Source organism: Anabrus simplex, chromosome 1, assembly GCF_040414725.1.
Source record: "Anabrus simplex isolate iqAnaSimp1 chromosome 1, ASM4041472v1, whole genome shotgun sequence".
Classification (NCBI taxonomy): domain Eukaryota; kingdom Metazoa; phylum Arthropoda; class Insecta; order Orthoptera; family Tettigoniidae; genus Anabrus; species Anabrus simplex.
The window spans coordinates 1,656,996,502-1,657,022,138 of NC_090265.1; the positions used below are offsets into that span (position 1 = coordinate 1,656,996,502).

General features: G+C 39.5%; 1 non-coding gene across 1 annotated transcript; it reads right to left on the reverse strand.

Annotated features, from left to right (window-relative positions):
* Positions 1-24,754: 24,754 nt before the first annotated feature.
* Positions 24,755-24,825, reverse strand: TRNAG-GCC (transfer RNA glycine (anticodon GCC)). Its single transcript has one exon. It is a non-coding gene; the product is annotated as a tRNA-Gly (tRNA).
* Positions 24,826-25,637: the final 812 nt, after the last annotated feature.

A 25,637-nucleotide genomic window follows, 5' to 3' on the forward strand; every position in this document is an offset into this window, starting at 1 on the left:
CAGGCATTCTTGTTCCGTTGAAGGAAGAACACCTGCCACATTTGCAGTGGATGATGGGCATTATTGAGCAGGTGTTTCCAGGAAGGGGCAAATTAAAAAGAGTTGCCGACGTCAGATGCAATTCCAATATCTTGGGGCGTGCTATCAGGAAGCAGGTGCATCTGCCTTCATTTTAACTCTCTGTGCATACTGTAATATAGTTATGTTTTAAACAAGTTCAACGGGGCGGAGGATGTGTAATATTACACTAATGTATATCTGGCATTAGCCTGCAGGTAGCACCACTTCGCTTTGGTGTGATGCGCTTCCCTCTGGCGCTACCAGATGGCCTCCGGATGTCCCCTGGCAACTCCGGTGTAGGGAGGGGGGTGAGGGAGGGGGTGAGTGTGTGGGGGTGGCTCCGGACATGATGGACGGATATGTTATATTTGCTTGAGTGAAAGTGGCATCGTAGTGCTGCATTTTGCAGCTTAGTTATGCAGCAGTGTATTAACTACCTATACAGCATGTCGTTGTTGCCGGGACAAAACCTCCTATGTGATAATATTTTTGGAGATATACTGACCCGCAGGACATATATTATGAAGAGCGAGAATGCTTTGACCATATTCACACAATATTGCACCTTAGATGACAGAACCTTATCGACCAAAGTTCTAAGTCAAAATATTTCTCATAGGAGATTTTCTCCCGGCAGCGACGATGTATTGGTTGTTCACATGCCAATGTTTAATATAGTTACTCAAGTTTACCGTTATTTATGATTATCCCGTCTGGCATCCTGTGAGAGAACCAGTCTCATGGCAATGCAGTCCACTTCACAATCCTTAAATATTTGCAAGTTTAATCAACAGTCCATTAGCTCCCGTACGCACTGGAGATCGAAAAGCTATCCTTGAAATTCTGGAGGCGTAGGTGCAACTCCTGCTCAATATGGGTCACAAATAATTAGAAGTACATTATAAGAGCTCTATTATCTTAAAATCTTGATTCAAACTGGTCATGAAGAATTTCTGCCATTTTAGCACTATTCACTTAATGCTGAACATCGCCTGAATTTTTTGGAAAGTGTGTTACGTTTCTGCTTATTAGCAGATATCCCCATAATACTGGTCAACATCAATTCCTATTCGTTTGGATGTGGAATAAGCATATATGATGTTTGAAACGCTTAGTTAGCTCCCATTCTTTGTTGAAAAACAGTAATTTGATGATAGAGGAAATTGTCAACTTTTGGTAAATAACATTTGTCACAGAAATAGGTTAACGTGTGATTAAACTTTATTTTGTTCCAAGAGAAGCCATTTTCATTTCACAAATGCCATGAAATAAAATGAAATGGCGTATGCATTTTCGTACCGGCTGTGTCCGCGGAAAAGCTTGGCTCGCCAGGTGCAGATTTTTTTGACTTGACTCCCGTAGGCGACCTGCGCGTCGTGATGAGGATGAAATGATGATGAAGACGACACATACAACCAGCGCCCTACAAGCGAAATTAACCAATGGTCGTTAAAATTCCCGACCCTGCCGGGAATCGAACCCGGAACCGCTGTGACCAAAGACGAACACGCTAACCATTTAGCCATGGAGACGGACACAAATGCCATGCTGTCGTTGAAGAAACCAAATCTTGTATAACACAATACTTTTCGTATCCATTATGTTGCTTAAGACTGGTCACGCCTCAGTGAGATATGCAGTCCATCAGAACAATTTCCGTTGTGATTTTCTCAGTTTTCAGGGGAAAATAATTTTTAAAACCTAGCATAAACCTTGATTTATTTTTAAGGGTGCATAAGACATACTCATAATTTCAATCATCTGAAGGTAATTGCCGGGCTGAGTGGCTTAGACGGTTAAGGCGCTGGCCTTCTGGCAGGTTCGATCCTGGCTCAGTCCGGTGGTATTTGAAGGTGCTCAAATACGACAGCCTCGTGTCGGTAGATTTACTGGCACGTAAAAGAACCCCTGCGGGACTAAATTCCGGCACCTCGGCGTCTCCGAAGACCGTAAAAGTAGTTAGCGGGACGTAAAGCGAATAACATTATTATTATTACCTTAAGATAATTTGTAATTTTGTTTTCAATCCAGAATTTTTGCACTTCAAGATGCCGCGAAGATTTGTAAATAGTGTGGATGACTTATGCACGCGGTTCAGTGACTTTTCCATGTTAGAAACATGAATTGAATCTGTTAACAAAGACAGCATAATATTAGCATTAGTTCTACTGTAAAATGTATGGATAGGCCTAAACCCTGGGTACCAGACATTGTTGCCCAGGGGCTCCGAGCTTTGGTTCGTGGGTTGGCAACTATGGGACCATTAGCTGAGTCCTGGCATTGCTTCCACTTACTTGTGCCAGGCTCCTCACTTTCATCTATCCTATCCGACCTTCCTTGGTCAAATCTTGTTCTTTTCCGACCCCGACGCTCTTAGGTTTCCGAGGGCTGCGGAGACCGTCATTTTCACGCTCTTCGCGTCTCATATCTTTTTTTGGACGATTCCTTAATTTTTCGTAGTGTCGGATCTGTTCCATTTTTCTCTTATTGGTGTAATACCTCGTAAGTAGCCTAGTTGTACTTCCTCTTAAACCAGTAATCACCACCACCACACTTTGTTGTCATTGGTTGAGGACATCCCAAGAGTTAGGTAGTAATATGTCATTGAAGATCATCTTTCTTCACTCATATCATGCATGACCTCTTTCCAAGCAATTGTGGCGCTTCGAGAGACGAGCATGAAGGACATTTCCAACAATGCTTGCAGACTAGTAGGAACGTGATGAGAGACGAAAATCAACAAAAACAGAAACGCTCCAATGAATACGTAAACGGATAAGTGCGTGAGAATGAGTTCAGTACATACGAATATCTTGAAACTAAGAGCTAATAAAATTTGTTTGATGTCATATTCATGTTCCTTTACCAATGATTATTTTGATTGAATACTTTGTTAAAGAAACGGACAACATTTCTTCCATTGTTGACCAGTGTAATTACAGCTTGAATTCGAAGGCTGTTGCAGCGGAGAGAAGTCTCGGAGTAGTGTGACGTCACAAACCGTTGCCATAGCAGCGTGCCCCCTGCCAGCCTAACCGCTCGCTGCTAACAAAGCAGCACCTGCACGCACCTGGTGTAGGGGATAAGAATGGGGTGGGGCCAAGACTTATAAGTATGATGAACAGATTAAAACAGATGAGTAAGAGGGCAAAGTTCGAATAAACTAAAAAATCTCCCTATTCGCATAACCCACACAATGCATTCATTCAGTGTTTACTTAGAGACGAAAAGTTCAGCGCAGGGTAAAGGTCCCATGGAGAGCGGAATTAAATAAGCCCATTGAGTGATGATAAAGACAATTATAATGGCAATGTCATTTTACATTTTAAACCCTGAAGTCCGTATACCTGAACATGACCTGAATTTGCCTGTAACATTGACTGAACAAGTCGAGTGTGAGAGAAGTGAACCAACCAACCAACCAGTGAGGAGAAAGACCGTCCATGTGACACCGAACATGCTTATACGGCTGCTCGGGATATTAGGAGTAAATAATATAGTAGGAGGTATTGTGTAAGACCGTGACGATCTGATTCATTATGCAAGCTACATTACTATATATAGACATCGAGAAGTACGTCACATGAAGGCAGTGCATCGGAATATGCATTAGGTGGGAAAAAAAATCACATGACAAACTTAATTAAATTATTAAAACAATAAAATACATAAAATGAAATTAATGAATAAAATTAAACAAATTATATAATTAAAATTAAAGGAGCCGAAAATATTAATTCGCTGCTTAACTGACGTACACTAATTCTCTAATTCACGGTAAGATGGCCGAAGCAAGAGAAAATAACATTCACCTATTTGATATTTAACTGGCAGTCTGTTGCGACTTTTGCTGGGTAATGTGAAATGAAATGGCGTATGGCTTTTAATGCCGGGAGTGTCGGAGGACAAGTTCTACTCGCCAGATGCAGGTCTTTAAATTTGACTCCCGTAGACTTCCTGCGCGTCGTAATGAGAATGAAATAATGGTGAAGAAGACACATACACCCAGCCCCGTGTCAGTGAAATTAACCAATTATGGTTAAAATTCCCGAGCCTGCCGGGAATTGAACTCGGCACCCCTGTGACCAAAGGCCAGCACGCTAACCATTTAGCCTTGGAGCCATGATTTACTTTGAATCCATTAGCTGTCAGTGTTTTAAGAGCTCATATACTGTATAATCAGTTTATTGTTAGTGGTACAGTCCTTACACGGCCGACTGGCAATAAAGCAAGATGAATGTGACTTTCTCGAGCAAGGACGGAAGCTTTTTTAGCTCTTTCGTCTCTAGATAGGTACTATCTTTTACGTACTACATATGACGTAATGTTCCAAATTTTAAGCCATGAGACTATGGCATACGTATGATTATAGAAGACGTAAGAAAAAATTTAGCTTGTCGAAGAGAGAAGGTTTAATATAATATAATATAATATAATATAATATAATATAATATAATATAATATAATATAATATAATATAATATAATTAATGAGAGTCGTGGATAATCCATTCCATACTCACGGCGAAACTTCTCGACTGACATCAGAAAAAAATAGAGAATTAAACAGTCAGAAATCTATTCGTAGTATTGTCGAGATAAGTGCACTCCAAGAATTCACCAACAGAGAGTAGGAAAAACATGAGGATGATGATGATGATGATGATGATGACGGTGATGATGTGGATGATAATAATAGTAATATTTAATAATTATTATAATTATTTTCATTTTTATTATTATTAATTTTAGATCTTACATCTAGGTTATGTTCGCCTCCATGGCTAAATCGGTAGCGTGCTTGCCTTTGGTCACAGGGGTCCTTGGTTCGTTTCCCGGCAAGGTCGGGAATTTCACCCATAATTGGTTAATTTCGCTGGCACAGGGCTGGCTGTATGTGTCGTCTTCATTATCATGTCATCCGCATCACGACGAGCAGTTCGCCTACGGGCGTCAAATGAAGGACCTGACTGAATCTGGCGAGCCGAACTTGTCCTCGGACACCCCCGGCACAAAAGCCATACGCCATTTCATTTCCGATGACTTCCCCTCCCCCACCCTCCTCATCAATATTCGACCCACCTCAACGTACAGTCGATCCCGCTAGAGTGCAGGCGGTAGTAAAAGTTTCAATCATGGCTACGACCTCAGCCGCGGTCAGACTGGGTTAATATCACACACAAGGAGACAACGGCCGCGGCTTAAAGCCGTGGTTTGAAACCACGGCCTGAACCTCGTCCACGGCATTAGGACAACATAGATTAGGAGCAGGTATTGCTTCTCTCTCAACAACAATGTCTACTTGTGAAGAGAACACTACATTGCCCTGCAATTTGCTCAAGAAATCATGTTCAGGTGTTCAACAGTGAGTTCCTCAGATCCTCCTCCGTAGATTTAAACCAATATCCTTATCCACAAGTAAATAATTTCGCAGATATGAGTGGATTTTTGAAACGAGTTTCGGAACACTGCCAGGGCTTTAAACCACGTTCCGGTTTCTGAAACGAGGTTTCATTCATTTATTTGAGCCATGGCTCGAAGCTATGGTCTCAGACAGCGGCCACGGTAATGTAGGTTAAAAAAATTTGGCTGTGTAGTGTAAAATGGAGGCGCTGGTTCGGCTGCGGGATTTTGAACTTCAAATTAATTAAGCAAGAGCGTTAATCCTAGGATTAGGATACTGTGGGACAGGAATAATCCATTTGAAAGGTTCAATGGGAGTCAGTTTAGAAAGAGATTTCGCTTATCGAAAGATATTACGAGAGATTTATTTATTTATTTATTTATTTATTTATTTATTTATTTATTTATTTATTTATTTATTTATTTATTTATTTATTTATTTATTTATTTATTTATTTATTTATTTATTTATTTATTTCACAATATGAAGGTACACAGGCAAAGCCCAATCACTTTCCTTCTTAAAATATCAGATTCAAACTCTAAAAAGACTACATCAAAATAATAAGAATATAATAAGAAGAAGAGGAAGCAGAAACGAATATTAAGAATAAAGGCACAATTGAAGATTAAAGTTACAAATGAAAAACATAATAATATAGGATGCAGATTAGCAATAGAACATTACAAAACAAATTAGAAAAGGAACCAAAATAACCTTTTGAGTACACCGCATTCCAGAAAAAAGGAATTCAGTAATGATTATTTAGTGAAAATTACTTTTATTTCCTTACTGAATAAGCTAGTGCCAGCGAATTAATCAAGTTTAGCACCAATGCAATTGTATTATAAACCGATAACATTTTAAGTTTTTCCAGCCAGACTGAGTGGCTCAGACGGTAGAGGCGCTTTCCTTCTGACCGCTACTCAGCAGGTTGGATCCTATCTCAGGCCGGCGGTACTTGAAGGTGCTCAAATACGTCAGTCCTGTAGACTGCAGATTTACTGGAACGTAAATGAATTCCTGCACCTCGGCGTCTCTGAAAATCGTCATAAGCAGCTGATGGGACGTAAAATCAATAACATATTACAGGAAATGAGTAATCATCAGCAGTAATCAACAAGTTAGCATCACTTTATCAATTAACATTCTAAATTAAAGTATCTGTTTGCTATTATCTGTCCTGCCACCAATGCCTAGGTCAGCACCTTAGTTCGTGAGCTGGCCATAAAGTGAAGGAGAACCAACAACCATGTTGAAACAAGGAAAGAGTGTTTCTTATGAGCCTCTAATTTTTATGTATAGATTAAATTAGATTTAACTTTTCTTGGCGTGAAATAAAAAATGTAAGAGGTCATCATTGATGTTGGAATAAGTAAAATTGTTCCTCATTAAGAGTGCCTGGGCCTGATCGCCATCTCTATCACAGAGGATTATTTCTTGGCATGGGGGCGTGAAAGGGATGCACTGAATTTCTTGAAAACGACTGAAAAGAGAAGGGGAGAAGGACAATCTGTCTGTGATAGTTTAAATGTTATGATCACCTGTAGGGTCACTCAAACATCAAAATAAGGTAGAGAAATGCCTCAGGTAAATCCCTCAACCGAACATATCTAGTTATTATGCTCCCTATGTGTATATGTAGAGGGAATGATGACCATGATGTGGATAAGACCTAAATAAAATAACTTTCCTTACGTACCTCTATACCCTCATGACATGCTTGAAGGGTTCAACAATGATGATGATGATGAAGATGACGTACCTCGATCTTGTTGCTCTAGTTCTCAACCACGGACATGTCTTGTACTTGATCCAATATTACATCATTATGACTACAAGGTAATAACTTGTGCTGCAATCCCCACGCGGAAATGAATCTTTAGCATTAGGAAGTACAAGTAAACGGTACTGAATGCCTACTTTACACTGGGTGCAATGCTGATACATTCACAATTGAGAAAGCCTAAAGAGCTTGAATACTGCAGTGGGTACTAATTTTATTATTATTTATAACATCAACATTGTTATGGTAAGGAAGTCCCTTCTGAAGTAAAGGAATTTTGCTCACATCGAACAATGATATAAGAATTAGAAGCTCGTTTCTGAGGACTTTCGTCTGCAGCGTGGCATTAAACGGTAGTGAAATGTGGACGATAACTTGCTCAGAAATAAGGAGAATAGAAGCTTTTGAAATAATGTAGTATTGCAGAAGAATGCTGCGGGTGAGATGGATAGACCGAATCACGAACGAAGAGGTGCTGATTCGAATTGATGAGAGGAGACCGTTGTGGTTAAATTCTACGAAATTTGACGAGAAGTGATAGAATAATAGGGCACATCTTAAGACACTCAGAACTTTTTCAGTCGGTTATTGAGGGAAACGTAGGTGGTAAGAACAGTAAGGGTAGATCAAAGTATGAATATGACAAACAGACTAGAGCAGATGTAGGATGCAGTAGTTATGTAGAAATGAAAAGGTTAGCACAGATTAGGGAGGCATGGAAATCTGCATCAAACCAGTCTATAGAGAGATGACTTAAACAACATTTTTTATTGTGTATTCATGTTGCAACAATACCTATTTTAATTGTTCCTTTGTTTCTTTGTTTCTTTCTTTCTTTCTTTCTCTCTTTCTTTCTTATTTATTTCCTTCTTTCTTTCTGTGTTTCTTTCTTTCTTTCTTTCTTTCTTTCTTTCTTTCTTTAATGTCTAAGAATTTCATTTCATTTGCTGCTTTCATGTCAAGGATTTCCATTTTCTTAGCAGGTTCTAATTTTGCCATCTTCAACAGCTCTTTCTGTAATGTCTGGTCTTAAAAAAAGGGGTACATTGAAGGGTTTAGTAAAATTCCATGCATATAATATGTCGTATTTAGAAAATTTCTGAAATAATGTTACTTCTAAAAATAAAAATGAACGGTATATAAATTTACTTGTAATGACTTTCACATACTTTGCTTGGGGTTTCTCAGGATGGAGTTCCCTGGTGCGTCCTAGCTTCTTCCCCCAAAATTCCCTTTTTCTCCAGGTGCTTCCTGAATTTGAAGGAAAATAAAATTAGAACGCATATATACAACTCTAATGTTGCTGTTCCAAAATCAAATTTCTGTGTATTTATCATGTCACTGAAAAGGACCAGCATCATCATCCATCGAGTCAGACAAGAGGTGAACCTGACCACCAAACATGTCTGACAGGATCTGCTCTGTTCCCAGAGGTGGCTTGGGTAGACCTACCGAGGTTTGTCCGGCAACCTTTTGCAGAGCAGGGATGTTGGCCTTTGTTTCAAGGTTCTTTTCTGTAAACCTGCGCACATAATGGAAATAATTACAATATTTGAAATGTTCTCAGTAAGCAATTGAATAATTCCAATTACTGTATGCCAATCAAATGGGGTCCTGATAATGAAGAATAAACAAAGAGAAAACTTTCCCATTAATGAGGCCTATAAACAAGGACAAGGTTTTAGTAATTCTGTAGAGTTGAATTTCATAATAGACTTCAATGGTACTTTCAAAGTAGGGTCTACCTGTTTTGACACTCATGTTGTTTAATTCGCAAATGCATGTACACCTGGGAAACACATTTGCGCTATATTGCGTCTGTCGACATAATGGTCCCTAACATCCTACATATTTCGAATTAAAAATGTATGTCTCATTTTCAGTAAGCATTTAAAAACTACCTTCTTAAAATGGCAGTGGAGATAATTTCAGTTCCCTGCATTGGAAGACACTGCATTTGATTCAGCTTGTCATAAATTTTAGGATTTTCTTCCATATCATGTCTGTCTCAACATTATACTGAGCCGTATCCTGCCGGCCCATAATAATAATTGGAATATTATTTGACCAAATATGTAAAATTTATTCATAAAAGTTATAGTCTAACATGTTAAATCATCGTATCCCAAGATAGTTGAGACCGGATGTTGAGCAAGACAGTAAGTCGCTGGATATTGCTTCATATTTCCGTATGACCGTGAGAAAGGATAGCGTACCCAAGCGCTGGCAAGGACCGACACGTGTATTAGATGCTGACCAAGCAAGATATTTCAGCCAATGGGAACTTAGGGATTTGGCAAACCTGGAGGCTACACCGCGCCAAATCTAAATTCCAGGATGACCAACGTGCTCTGTGGATAAAGTCAGTTTCTGTAGGTAATCGGTTTTCCACAGTTTCAGAAGTCAGATATATTTGGAAATGTATTATAAAAATTGATGGAAGAGATTTGCTAGTGTTTGAGCTGTGTTTTGTAAATATATCATAATAAGTATTGTGTCATCATATATGACGAACTCTCTGATTGGTGGTTGGTTCAGACACCCGGGAACCCCAGCATTATTGGCGTCACCGAAGCCTCCTCAGTAACCCTAGCTCTGGAGAGCGTCATTCAGTGGTAAAGATTTGAACAGTGCGGATGCACTAACTCTGTATCTCTGTGGTAAAGATTTGAACAGTGCGGATGCATTAACTCTGTGACTAGTGATCGTGATTAACGTGGTGTTATTCCAGCAATAGTAAATGATTTACATTGATACTTTAAATTGTGCAGTCGCAATATTTTACTGTACTTGAGTAAATGAAATAATATAATTTTGGCAGAGTTTACTTTCAATTGATAAAGACGGTGTTCAGTGACCGCTGAGTAACAAGTGTAGTGGAAACGTGCTATTGTTTCACTATTCCGCGACGGGCGCGTATTCGCGTGGAACTTCCGTATCGAACCGTGGGCTGCTTTTTAAACTGTATTTTTACCCTTTAAGTGAAGTGTGTAATATATATGTGAATCAGTGTGTTTAGCTGATCTGGTAAAGAAAGGGTATTTCCGGCTCGCAGCATTAAGCAGCGAAGAGATTATCAACTATAGTCTTCTGTGTTCCAGTGAATTATTTTCCAGCAAGATGATGGATACACCTGCAGAGGAAGGAAGTGCATTCACACATGTTAATGATGTGATTAACATGGAGTAGATTCCTAAATTAGTGGGGATGTAAGCTGCTATCCTGGTATCCCGAGAGTCGTGTAAATACAGTAAGACGCATGTATTATTTATGGCATGATATGTAAGTTATGTTAAGGTACTAGGGCAGTGTAATTAGAATTTTTATTTTCATGTAAAGTAAGCCTGACGCCATGTGTTTGTTTAATGTTGTTACTATGATAGATTCGGATACGAGAATAATGCAAGTTTATTTTATTTTCATTTTGCTTTATGAGTAGATGTTTGGGAAAATGAGGGATTGATAGGATCAGTTGTTGTTTATTTGTGTATATCACTTAGCGTAGGATATTCCGAGTTTTCCTTATATATATGCTAGAAGGGCTAGATCGACAGGTTCATTTTTATACAACGTTAAACACGTATGAGTTATTTTATTTCGGTTATTCAGAGAGACAGGTATAGCTATTTTGCATGATGCATGGTTTTACAGAAGCTGCCAGAAGGAGCTGCAGAACGTCGTTGTTAAAATAAGATCTTTGAAGTTAAGTTGGATTCTGTTTGCCTGATGGTCTGCCAAGGACTCGAACTGCGTCTCATTATGTGGAAAGGCCAGTGGGATTCATGAGGAATTGAGATAATAATTGTATGCTGAATTATAATGTATTGGTGCAGGCTGATTGTATGCCTGACAAGATAAAGAGTATTGTGCAGATGTGTGTGCCTGCCTAGTGTCTTCTGAGTGTATATTGTGATCAGAATGGACAGTGTTAATTCCAGACTATTGAGTCTGATGTTGTTAAATGGCCCAAGCATGCTAAGAAGGAATGAATATACGTGAGTTTCCGTGTAGCTGATGAAAGGCGTTATCTCATGACAAGCTGATTCCTGGCCTGTGTTTATCTGTATGTGCGAAGGAGACAGTATTGCCTTGTGGCGGCCTCGGGAGACAAAATCCAATCTTTAGCATAGTGGAGTTCAACATTTCTTTACAGCCCGTAATCTACCCGGAAGTACATGACGGATGACCGCGCTGTTGAGCGCTCAAACGCAGCAGAAGGAGGCAATGTTGCCCATTGCTTTCTTCATGATATCAAGGATTATTTATATGTTTTTCCCTTACAGGATGATGTTTTACATTATTATTTGTGATTGTATACCTTGTCTCGTTGTTTTTAAAGGGAACAGCCCGAGTGCTGAAGGATTGTTGGTTTATCTAGTTCTGTCTAGATCTTTTGTAGTGAACCGGGATTCACATTAGAATCAGTGTAGCATTTAAGATTTTACTCGATAACCGATGTATATATATGTTTAGTTTGATTATTTGAATTGTTGTAAATATAGTGTAGGATTTGCCCCTAGTATTTTGCATAAATTACATAGCGTCCATTGCGTCTTAATTATTTTTCTTTTCGTCGTAACTTTTCTGTATAATGTAACTTTTATTTAATTGTAATTTCGACGACTCTCGGGATTAACTTAACTTTGAAACCGTATCGTTGGGATGCGATAGTGTGAAACTCCATATGGAAATACCACATGCCAGTGTTTGCGTACACTTGTTGCCATACAACATAAACATTGGAATATAAGAAGAAATTCAGTCTTGATTTATATAAATATTCTTTGTTGAACTTGCTTTTTTTAATGTCAAATTTGTATAATCATTCAATTAACGTTTTTAATTTCGACTTAATTCAATACTTTGAGTTCATTTTTTTTACAAATTTTTATTTTTCTTGATTCTATTTTTTTCATGTGATATGATCGGGGATATTTGTTAATAAATCCATCTTACCCCCTATGATTGTTTCTCATTCGTGTTATACCTCCATTTCCTGTCATTGATTGCTATTTTAGTGTAGAACTTCGACTTTTTATCCTGACCCAATCGACAACCAACCCATACTCTGCCCAACCCTGAGTTAGTCGGATGTTCATACAGGAATGGAGGCATCGTCCTAGAGGGTATTTACCCCTGGGTACGGTACAATACGTACAAATATATAATAAACATAGACTGAAAAATGCCGGTTAGATAAACATAAATGTGTATTCATTCTCCTGGTAAATGACTATGTACAAGTTCACTGATATTTGTTGAAGAGGAAAAAACGTTGGAAATAAGTCGGACACTGATCATTGTAGACTGAAGTTACTATATAATTGATTTCATGAATTTTGAAAATAACATCAACATACGCTGTCTTTATAACTAGCCATCTCTCTCTGTCTTAGTGGATGTGTTTCTTGCTGTTACAATATATGTAATGTAATGACCTGATGGAATTTTTGGCATCGTTACCTTCTTTTAATCCTAAAATTATTTACATTACTCACAACTATCGGTGTGGTCCACTAACAAACTAATAAAAATACGTATGAGTCTAATCGCAATCATGACGTCTTTAACAGATCGCTACTGTACAACTTCAACACCCTGGTGGTCCCTCAGACGACCAGAACTGAGGCAATCTAACAATTAAACCAAAATCGCAGTTGTGGGTGCGTGACAGACGAGTGCTGTTATTACCCGTACCATTCGATAAATTCGCCACAACACACATTTACAATCTACTGCCACAACGAACTATGTCAAGATTTCGCCGTAAGAAACTCTTCCGCCTCTCAAAACCCATTAATCCAGTATACAAAATATCATCTCTATAATTTTTAAGGTTTATATAATATTATTACTTCTTTCGACTCTCTCAAATCTTTCAGACAGTCTGCTGGCAGTATTTTAAAAATATATCACACTTCCGGCTAGCGGTTTGTCAATCATATCCCGTACCACCTGTCATTTTCTACCCGCGGTGAATCTACAAGAAAAGAGAATCGCTTTAAAACAAGCCAGATTATAATATACTCATTTCATTTCAATTTGTCCCTCATAACATCTTGCCTTTTGAGATCACGTACTGTAATACCTGAAACCAAACGGTTCTCAAACCCTGGACATTGCACATGCCTCCCACGGCATTCAAACACGTTATTTCCTAGGGGCATTTCCTCCTCCCGGTATTATCATATCCTGAGTTCGGTATTCCCTGGGGGCATTTTCATCCCGGAATTCAACTAATCTCATTTATTTTAACACTGTCCCTGCTAGTTCGACATTTATCATCATGGCTATTCGATGTCTATATGATCTCAGATTAATTTCTTATACAATGGTACATGGCCTATCTTTATCTCATATTTTATTTTTTATTTTATTTTAAATTCGTGGCTTATTTCATGGATTCTTCAACTTACTGCAATTACGTAACTGTTGAAACAAACTTCTAGCAAATATCAAATTTTAAATGTTAGCAAAATGACGCTGATCTTGATTTAATTTTGACGTTATGATATTGTACCCTTGGGCCACTATGAAGATACCTACCTTCCTTACCTATCAGCAATTTTCGTGAGATCTGTCTCTTGGGTCGTTTCGGGTTCTACGTCACTTGCTGAGGTAAAAGGTAGGGTTCAGTAATCCTAATCTATCTACTCAAATGAAAGGTCTATTCAAAAATATCCGCATTTATTTATGATATCACGGCAGAAAATATTAAAATCAATATATCGTCGCTGCCGGGACGAAACCTCCTATGTGAAATATTTTAGCTTAGAACTTTGGCCGGTAAGGTTCTTTCATCTAAGGTGCAATATTGTGTGAATATTGTCAAGGGATTTTCTCGCTCTTCATAATGTATGTGTTGCGTGACAGTATACCACCAAAATATTTTCACATAGGAGTTTTTGTCCCAGCAACGACGATATTTTCTATTCAATCTTGTCCACTTGACACCACAATAATTTAACACAGAGGAGAAGAATACTGGTTTGAGCCTTTGACTTAATTGCCTGATGGGCATCCTTACTAGAAACCATTGTCTCATATTAAATAAAGAAAAGGAAGTCTGGAGATCCTTAACTTCGTCTTCCATGTGAGACTGCATGTACCGTCATAATGATTCTTGATGGTCCCTCCCTCGTAACACGAACTCTGGACTCTGGGTATAATTAAGACATTCCAATCAGAGTGTGCCACACAGTGGTTTTACGGCATGGACCCTTAATTGAATTGATGTGACCTGCGACTATGTCATGGACCGACCTCTAAACTTCTAAGTTACTTTCAAGTCATTGTGGATGATGACCGCAAGGAAAATGATGGTACAGTGGCATATGGCCCTGATCTAAGTCACTGATGTTGATGACCCCATGACCATTCAAGTTTCTAAGCTGAAGGCTAGACACAATTACGTTACATCGGTTGATGACCAAAGTTTCCACTTTACTAATCCCAGCACATTTAATGCTCAATCAATCAAATTCAAGGAATACAAAAACAACGCTCACAATACTTTGTGGCAGTAAAATCCGTTACCTTCGGATATGTCCCCTTAAGCGTTACGTTAATATTTGAACTTTCCCAGAAAAATAAACTAAGATTTCCAGAATGCATCTTCAAGTTATTCACTTGGTTTAAAGTTATTTCACAAATACGGTTTCCACTGAATCTAATAATTTAATAAATTTAAATGATTTGATGGACCTTAATTAATCTCCACGGATGAATGGTTTCTTTAACAAATCCCTACTCAAATTCTGACGAAGTTATTTTTTCTAATCATGTTTATCGTCTTTCATTGTCGTGCAGCTGTAAGAAATTACATAATTTATATCCAGTATTATATCTCGTTTCATGTCATCACATTTTAAGTTTAATCTAATACTAACAATTATTAATACTTTGATAACCCAAATAATTAAGTACACAACAAAAATCTGCATAAGTAACTCGCCGTACAATGTAAGCCAATTACGATGTCATATCTCATTATAACATTTCCATGAAACTTTGTGCATCCCTCAAAAATAAATCAATCCTCACTAACATCACTCTAATTTGGACAACCCTGAAGTTGGCTGAAATCGTTCATTATAGTCCAACTTTGTGGTTTAAAATATACATTCAAATCTCGGTTAAACAAATTCACAGTATCTAATAACCTACACTTTATTCCCGGATGAAAATTCAACTAGTTCGCGCACATTAATGATCTCCGTTCCAAAGAATGGAATCTCATTTTAACACAAGCAGCGCAACTCCCGTTATCTTCGAACTGCCACCTCAATCAGCTGGAGGCATTGGAAACAAGCGATCCTCGCTCTCAGCTTTGATATCAAACATCTGTCCCATGTCATGCGTAACTGGTCTACAAGAATGAAACCTTCAACTTCGCAAATAGAATTAAAATACGATATTCCTGACCAAACAGATGTGCATATAGATTTTACTTTTAAATGCCCTTCAATAATTGTACACGTCACAAATTAACACTTGCGTGGATTCTCCCACACTTTTCCCATTCCAAACATCATACAAATATCTTCCTCGGACTCACATAAATCCCGGCATTATTACAGGCTTCCAATCACCTGATTCGCAAACCGTATCTCAACTCATACGGCAAATCTGACCTCTTGCCTCAAACTCGACGACTCTCACCAACAAAAATAAGTAGAATAAAAATCCTTAGAATCCACGACGCATAAATTACGCACAAATACATTAATAATGAACAAATTCGCATAAAATGATCTCGTATTTTTAAAAATTGGATTTTCACAAAAATGACTGACAAATTTTACTGCTATTTATTGTCGATCAGACACAGTTTAAACAGACATAGAATAGCATTACACTTCGTGACAGATATCCACCGATCTGCATTACTCAACACGACAGGGCGCTTACACAGATTGAAGCTAGGTAACCACGGATATCTTGCACCAATTCCATCAAAATTCAAACAAAAACTTTACGTCAGATAAAAACCTCTTGACATCACAAACTATAGGCAATAAATTCACAGAAATGACGATCTACTTTGGAGGAGATATCACTTCGTAACTCTCACTAATAACTTTTTACAACATGTTATACGGCGCTCATAATACTTTTACATTTGATCCAAGCAGAAAATAAAACAAATGACCTTTCGTCATATTTCTGACATTTATGAAAACATATGGGTGACCAACTGCGTTGTAAGTACCCATTACAAATACATATAAGTTTGACATCGTGAAACAAGATATAATAGGCGGTAAGATGGAATTTCACCTACCTTATCTCAACGTCAGCTCCCATTTTAGGCTCACCTATGGCCCTCTGTCATTTTATTCATGTTTCCTGAATATAAAGCATATAAAGATAAATGTCCTTCACTCGGCGTCTTTGTGGATCGCACTCGACTGATTGTATTTGTTACCCGCACACGAATTACTTTCTTTACAACATAATTATTTACACCTTCATAAATACTACTTCGGTATCTTGACCGTCTTTTTATCCGATTACTTCTGCAATGAACAACTATCTCCACTTGGAGTCAAGACCCCGGCCATGTCGGCCAAGATCTGTTTGTTGGACTTAGTCTACTTCTTGACGATCGATTTACTGAACCGTTCAACCTTCTCTCACACTCCTCAATGATACAAATGCAGGGCTTTCAATATGGCGTCCCTTCTTATTTTATAGACGCTATCCCCTCTCTCCAGGCATTTTTCCTTTGCCACCAAGAAAATTTGCGTAATATTTCCGACTTAGTGGAATTGTATTAAAAAGAGTTTTTGCTGTAACCGCATACTTGCTAACTTGCTATCGACAGTGTTCACGAATATTTAAAATTTATTCTTACCAAATTAACTGGTTAAATGATCTCATTTGATAGGCACTAATTTGTGACAACTTGGTGTGGGTAAAATAGACACGCGCTTCCTCATTGACATGTCACAGAAATGGCTTAGCAGTCTCAAATCTGTCTTACTAAAGACCAATTGTCTTATAGATAAATACAGGACCCTGATTATACTGTGTTCACTGCTAATTTTTTCATGTAATTATACTTATTCAACCTAAATTTTCTTCTGTATCCATCCACTTTCGACACGTGCGGATGACGTTACATCTCATAGCGTGGGAAGGAAGGTAGCCACCTCCTAGCCACGTGTCGCCTCTGTGATAAAAGAATATGTTCGAGCTCCTCATCACAATTGACATGGGGCCTCAATGTAGTAATTTTAATAACTTACTTAAAATTCTTAGGGCACAAAGGTCATGGGTTCAATATCTCTATCCAATTCCCACAAAGCCAAATTTTCCAACACCCAACTTTACTTTACATTGTGCTTTGATACGGAATCTTGACACACAGATTCTTTAACGACAGACTGGCATAAAACTTATCTTTACCCGATACATTTTTTAATCCGATTAAACATAAGTAATCGCCTGAAATTTTGGGATTTCAACATAAAATGTGCGTAGCATTCTCATAACATCTCTACGCCACAGCACTTAATATTTAAACCAAAGCAAAGAACAACAACAAACTATTGGCCTGAAACTTCGGTCCATATTTTCACAGAACATAACAATGCCGAATACACTTCAAATTATACAAATCATGTCACCCACCTGGATTTCTGCCTAACAATGACATATCTTCGGACATTGTCGTTCGCCGACCGCTCAATTAAGGCTTAACACACCACGCTGATACAAATTATACACACATTTCTTCTTGGAGATTCTTAATCAACATTATTTAATTTTTTCTTCTTACATTCTACTCACTGATAATTTTTAACACTTAACAAACATATGTGAATCTTCAAGTTTATCTCACGCGTTTCTTCGTGAATGCTCTTAAATTTTTATGATATTACATAAAACACTGTGCATTTACCGCGTATGAATTATTATCAATGCACCCCTTATTCATATATAAATATTTACACCATCCGACACATTTAACAGGCAAAGGACTGTATTAATATCACCGTGTAGAGACATGCCGTTAATTTACCGGTTCATCATTAAACGCTTTCAAATTTAATATTCACACGAATATGAGTATTTATTTTATTTCACACTCCACCAGTTCTTACCATAGACAGGTATTTACTCTTACCAATAACCAATCTTGAACGTTCAATTTACCACCCGCACATTAATAAATGGTCCAGAGTGACACAGACCTGGACTCACGCACCACCAAGGAAGGAATGCTTCTGGTCTCCCTCGTCACTCTTAGTATATCTGCGTTTAGGCGCGCGGAAAGTGGTAAGAAGATTGCACCACATTACACAATTTCATTATCTCACGGGTGTCGGTATCCCCAAGGAATATGAATCTCATGATTTTATAATTTTAATTTGCCTCTAAGTGGTCTAAAAGACTGAAGCCTGGGTTGAATAAATACTTTCCCCCGCCATGACGACATACACGTTTAGCTTGGAATCTTCCCACGGTCTAGCACAATCTTTCCATTTTTGGCCAGAAAAGATTTGATTACATGACAATTCCTTTCAATTTACAAGGCGTTCCACTGTACCAGTCCAAGTTTCAATTTACATCTGGATAGTTATCGTATTTTAGAAATTAGCCACGATTATGCTCTTGTCCATCCGAAATTCTCCCCTAGGATCTTATAAATCTGTATTCCTTTCCTGTCCAAAGAGATAGCATTTCAACTTCAGCGCTCTTGTCTCATGGGTACGAAACACGAAGAACACACGGTGTGCTCATCAAGTAATGATGCAAAAAAATAGCTGCTCCTTTCACAACTATGTATCTCGCAACTAGGTTATTTAGGGCCTGTACTACGACTGTCAGGTAAACAGCCAGATACGTAGGCTGCAGTTTTGCAAACTAGAAGTTAAATATTTTCTTGCCTACTACCAACGGATTTTAACCACGGTATTGTAATGCGGAAGATGTAGTAATATTTTTATTGGGTTGGTAATAAGGTTACTGAAAATATAGTGAAATTTAGCGCGGTGGTACACGTGTTCCCTGGTGTTTTCGTTTGTTTAGCTCTATTCCTTATGAAATTGTATTGCTAGAATCCAGTATCAGACTCTTATTAAGCTATAATGTGGAAGTTCAGGTCAAAAACAGAATTAGGACTGACAAACGAAGAAATGTTAAAATTAATTAACTGCATAACGAAACTGAAATTGTTATAGAAAATGAAAACACTGAAAATGTAACCTGGACGCAAAAGTTAAGATTCAGGTTATGTATCTTTTTCTGTCTAGTACTATTTACGAGGATGCGCGTTACGGCGAAAGTAAAGTTTATATTCGTGATTAATGCCACTGATCCAGCGTAGGATCATTAATTTTATTATTAATTCAATTTATTGTTTGCTCATTGAATTAGTTAGTTTCTTTCTTTTCAACACAATGTGAGAATAGTAACTGGCATACATTTATCTCATTTTAGCGTAAATACTTTTGTAGCAAGTTGTTATTAAGTAAAAGAAATATAACCTCCTTAACATCCTCATTCCACGGACGAATCGCCATGAACAACGTCATATACCTTTACTCCATATGTGCGTCGCGGATAGATTTGTAATAGAACCCACGCTTTTGACACGCATTTTAGTAATTAGGAAATGTGTACTATCCCCTCTAGTACCCTACCGACTATCAACTAGAAGGTAAAAAAATGTTAAGACTATTGGGACTCGAAACCACGAAAAACTGCATAACAGCAAACGATCCTACCGTAACGACCATAGCTACCCATGAAGCTTTCTGTTGGGTGCTTGTGTGCTACTCATATAGTCAGTAGCAACAACTTGCTAGTTTGAGAAACCTTTAAGAATTTTGTGATAGCTGGACAGGAATCATGGCATACTTTATAAATATATACATAGATTACATTGTAACAACTTAATTTCGCACAGCATCATGCAGATGTATATTCATCTTGATGTGTAGCCATCTTGATTCTTTACAGTAGCGTCCTCGATAGGAGCGAAGTCCCAGATAAGAGCGTTAACAGCACCGCCGTCTCGATCCTCCTATACTACCTGCTCTATGCGAGCCTTTTTGCGACTACGCTGCGACAAAATTTCTCCGCTAGATGGCAGACATGGACGCACAATGGTCTAAATATCGGCAATATTACCTGCACGATGTCGCAGTTGGCCTCTTCATGCACAATTTGAAGATTTTCCTGGACGAAGGCTTGGAGTGGTACCGTACTTTTTGTGTTCTTGCCAACGCAATATGAAATAATAGAGGTCTTACGAACTTGGCTAGGATAATATCACAAACATTTTGCTGATGTTCTTTGGCCTCACACTGTAACAAAACACATTCTGAAAGTTTTTAAAATATTTGTTTTACGTCGCACCGATACAAATGGGTCTAATGGCGATGATGGGATAGGAAAGGCCTAGGAATGGGAAGGAAGCGGCCGTGGCCTTAATTAAGGTACAGCCCAGAATTTGCCTGGTGTGAAAATGGGAAACCACGGAAAACCAACTTCGGGCTTGCCGACCGTGGGGTTCGAAACCACTATCTCCCGGATGCAAGCTCATAACTGCGCGCTCCTAACCGCACGGCCAACTCGCCCGGTATTCTGAAAGGGAAGACGTCGCAAGTCTTCGTATTACGCTCATACGCTTGAAGGACTTCGACAATAGGGCACATCAGTTTAAACGAACTCCTGGAGATGCTTCACCAGAGCAACAAAACTAGGTTTTGGGTATCAAAGTCCTCCTCTGTCCTGATGCATAGCGGTAATCAGTTCCATTTAGAGGTGTCGAAGCTCTAGGCAGTGAGATGTTGCTGACACAAATGTCACACTCCGCCCTCTCTTCAACAACACGAACCTAGTACCCGCAAGTTAGGATTTGATTTCCTGTTTCTAGTTTGATTGGAATATTATCGTCTGGATATCTGAGGTTGTCCAAAATGTCTAAACATGAAGGCGTTTTGTGATTGTCCGTCACAATTTTTATCACAAGGAATCCACTATCCTCCACGGCTTTAATCACCTTCTGGAAAAAAAATCCGCAGCCTTTTTCCAGTCATTCGACCGGGCCAGGAATGGAATGAATGAAGCCCCCATCTAGCAGGGAGGATAGGAATTGTGCCGGCTGGCGAAGCCTGTCGCACCCCTCCGGGGCAATGATTAATGAATGACAGATGAAATGAAATGATATTCGAGTGTTTTTCTGGAATTAAATATGACAGGGAAAATCGAAGTATCCGGAGAAAAACCTGTCCCGCCTCCGCTTTGTCCAGCACAAATCTCACATGGAGTGACCGGGATTTCAACCACAGAACCCAGCGGTGAGAGGCCGGCGTCTTCCGCGGAGGCTCCATCAAATTCTGAAAAAAGGTGTAAAGGCACAGATGCGAGAGTAATCTGAGGATATCCAATTACTTCCTTCATTAGGCCCTTGCCTAGATAAAGCCGACAGCCGCTTTTCTCTCAATTCTCTTCTAGATGGTATTTCAGGCTGCGAACAACCTTGCCGAGATTGGCAAAATGGTATACAACAGTTGAATATTTCGGGGAAAGAATCTGAAGTTTCAGTTCTACGAAAAATATACCTTGCACGAACGGAAATAATCAAGTACCAACACCTTAAAATCACTTTTGAAATATTTATAAACATAACATAATTAATTCATTTCACAGTTCTATTCAAAATACATCTTGTACGAACGAACGTGACCAGACACGTTTACTCATTGTACAAAATAACTCAGGTTTTCACACACATTCATGAACCAATAATACAGTGCTACACCCACACTGACAGCGAAGATTGTGCGTCTACTGCTGCACTCTTACGGCGATTTGGAGAACTGTTGGTAGTCGCGCCTTCCTGTGTTAAACTAGTGGCATAGAGCAGGCAGTATAAGAGGATCGAGACGGCGGTGGTTAACAGCCTCTCCAACTTTGGCATAGCTATAATCGAGAATATTTTCCCAGATTGCACATAAACGGAAGTCGTAGTACGCGTTTTCAATCCAACTTCCAGATAAATGTCCAAACTGCCAAATAAATTTATACCGCACTTTTATCTGGCTGTCGTAGTACAGGCCCTTAGTAAATTTAGGGATCCCTTTTGATGGCTGTGAATGATGGTCAATAGATTACCTAGGAGAATAATGGACTCTGTTATGGAGGGTAAGAGAAGTAGAGAGAGACCAAGACGACGATGGTTAGACAGAGTTTCTAACGATTTAAACAAAAGAGGTATAGAACTAAATGAGGCCACATCACTAGTTGCAAATACAGGATTGTGGCGACGTTTGGTATATACACAGAGGCTTGCAGACTGAACGCTGAAAGGCATAACGGTCTGCAATGATGATGTACGTATTACATTATTATTACTATTATTATTATTATTATTCTTTCTTCCTTAATCTGTTTGCCCTCCAGGGTTGGTTTTTCCCTCGGACTCAGCAAGGGATCCCACCTCTACCGCCTTAAGGGCAGTGTCCTGGAGCGTGAGACATTGGGTCGGGGGATACAATTGGGGAGAATAACCAGTACCTCGTCCAGGCGGCCTCACCTGCTATGCTGAACAGGGGTCTTGGTGGGGGATGGGAAGATGGGAAGGGAGAGACAAGGATGAGGGAAGAAAGCGGCCGTGGCCTTAAGTTAGGTACCATCCCGGCATTTGCTTCAAGGAGAAGTGGGAAACTACGGAAAACCACTTCGAGGATGGCTGAGGTTGGAATCGAACCCACCTCTACTCAGTTGACCTCCCGAGGCAGATTGGACCCCGTTCCAGCCCTCGTACCACTTTTCAAATTTCGTGGTATAGCCGGGAATCGAACCCTGACCTCCGAGGGAGGCAGCTAATCACACTAACTACCACACCACAGAGGTGGACATATTATTATTATTATTATTATTATTATTATTATTATTATTATTATTATTATTATTTGAAGCCTCCAGGGAGGACTAGTGTAAGTCTCTCGATCTGCCTCCTATGGACAACCTGGGGGGTCTATTAGAATGGGGACCTACCTAGGATGAAGTCTAACGTTGAAGACGACATAAAGCAATCAGACCTCGAACCTTACGAATTAACAAATGAAAGTTAATATACCTAACCCACCCAGGAATCAAACCGAGGGGTTCTTGGACCAAAGGTACCAGTTAGCCACGGGGCCGAACAAAGGTGATATAAATAGATTGGGTCACAATTGAGGAGAGACAATTTTTCTTTCCTTCTTTCTTTCTTTCTTTCTTTCTTTCTTAATCCGTTTACCCTCCAGGGTTGTTTTCTTTCCTTGGATGCAGAGAGGGATCCCACTGTAGCAGATTTCAAAAGGCAGTGAAAGACAAGATACAAAAGAAATAACAGAAAAAAAAAAAAAAGAAAAAGAAAGGAGGAACCCGATATCGCAAATTCATTAAGATGTGTTTTTGCTTGTAAAGTCTTATTGTTGTATATACAGCAGAGTAAATAAATGCATTAAATACTGATTAGTGACCAAGAGTTATAAGCAGTAACATTGGTGACCCCGACGTGATTTGAACACGCAACCTTCTGATCTACCACCTCAAGGGCAGTGTCCTGGTGCGTGAGACTTTGGGTCGAGTGATGAAACTGAGGAAGAGGACAGTAATTCACCCAGGCGGCCTCACCTTCTATGCTGAATAGGGTTCTTGTTGGTGGGGGGTGGGAAGATCGGAAGGGATGTACAAGGAAGTGGGATGAAATCGGCCGTGGCCTTAAGTTAAGTATAGGTACCATTCCGGCATTTGCCTGGAGGAAAATTGGGAAACCACCGAAAACCAGTTCGAGCTTGTCTGAGGCGGGACTCGAACCACCCTCTACTCAGTTGACCTCCCGAGGATGAGTGGACTCCGTAACAGCCCTCATAACAATGTTCATATTATCGTGGCAGAGCCGAGAATCGAACCCCGGCCTCCGGTGGTGGCAGCTAATCACACTAACCACTACACCACACAGGCGGACGAGAACAATTTTACTGCACTGAATAGAAGAAATAGATTGATAGGACACACCTTGAGACTTCTACTTTTTGGCGGCAAGTGTAGTGGGTATATAAGAATAGTACACTAGCCAAGCTGAGTAGCTGAGACGGTAGAGCGCTTACCTTCTGACTCCAAGTTGTCAGATTCCATCGTGGCTCAGTCCGATTATCTTTGAAGGATCTCAAATACTCCAGCCTACGAACTCTTGCGGTACAAAGTTCCGGCACTTCTGCGTCTCCGAAACCCGTAAAAGAAGTTAGTGGGAAGTGAAACTGATAACCTACATTATGATTAGATGACTTATTTACGTAGAGAAGGAATGTTAACTAGAGGATTGGCCGGCACGGAAAACATCAACCAGTCTCAAATTGGCGATATGCGGTTTTACAATATAACCATTATGTTCACTCGAATTACATATTTATACGACTTTCTGTAATGTAATGCCTTAAATTGCGTGTATTATTGAATTTGATTTCTATCTGTATGGGACTTAAATTAAAAGGTTTTGCTTGCATCGGCCGGGAATCGAAACCGGGCCACCCGCGTGGCAGGCGAGCATTCTACCACTGAACCACCGATGCTACGTACGTTAGAAGTCAGGTCACTTGGTCAAGATTTTCCCCCCTGTCTGATTTCTCCATTGCTCATCCGTTGAACTTAACGTTAGAAGATTCTAACAGAAATTCATTCAAAATTCTACCATCCTTTTTTAAATTTTAAACTCAATTTAACAAGCAGAATCTTCCCTATCTTCTTCTCCTCCTTTATCTGTTTACCCTCCAGGGTCGGCTTTTCTCTCGCACTCAGCGAGGGATCCCACCTCAACCGTCTCAAGGGCAGTGTCATGGAGCTTCAGGCTCTGGGTCGGAGGGTACAACACTGGGGAGGATGACCAGTACCTCGCCCAGGCGGCCTCACCTGCTATGCTGAACAGGGGCCTTGCGGGGTTATGTAAGGATTGAAAGAGATACGCAAGGAAAAGGGAAAGAAACGGCCGTGATCTTAATTTAGGTACTATCCTGGCATTTGCCTGAATGAGAACCATTCCTAGGATGGCTGAGGTGGGAATTGAACCAACCTCTACTCAGTTGACCTCCCGAGGCTGAGTGGACGCTGTTCCTGCCCTCGTACCACTTTTCAAATTTCGTGGCATAGCCGGGAATCGAAGCCGGGCGTCCCGGGGTGGTAGCTAATCACACTAACCACTACACCACAGAGGCGGACGCAAGCAGAATCTATTGAGATATAAATTAATGTATCTTGTTGATATTAAATTCGCACAGTTAGTATTATTATTATTTTTAATACTGACATATCTGGTAACATGCCACCGAAGCAGGAGCTCGCCAGGAATTTTATTAGGGACGGTGGGGGATGAGGGAGTACACAACGT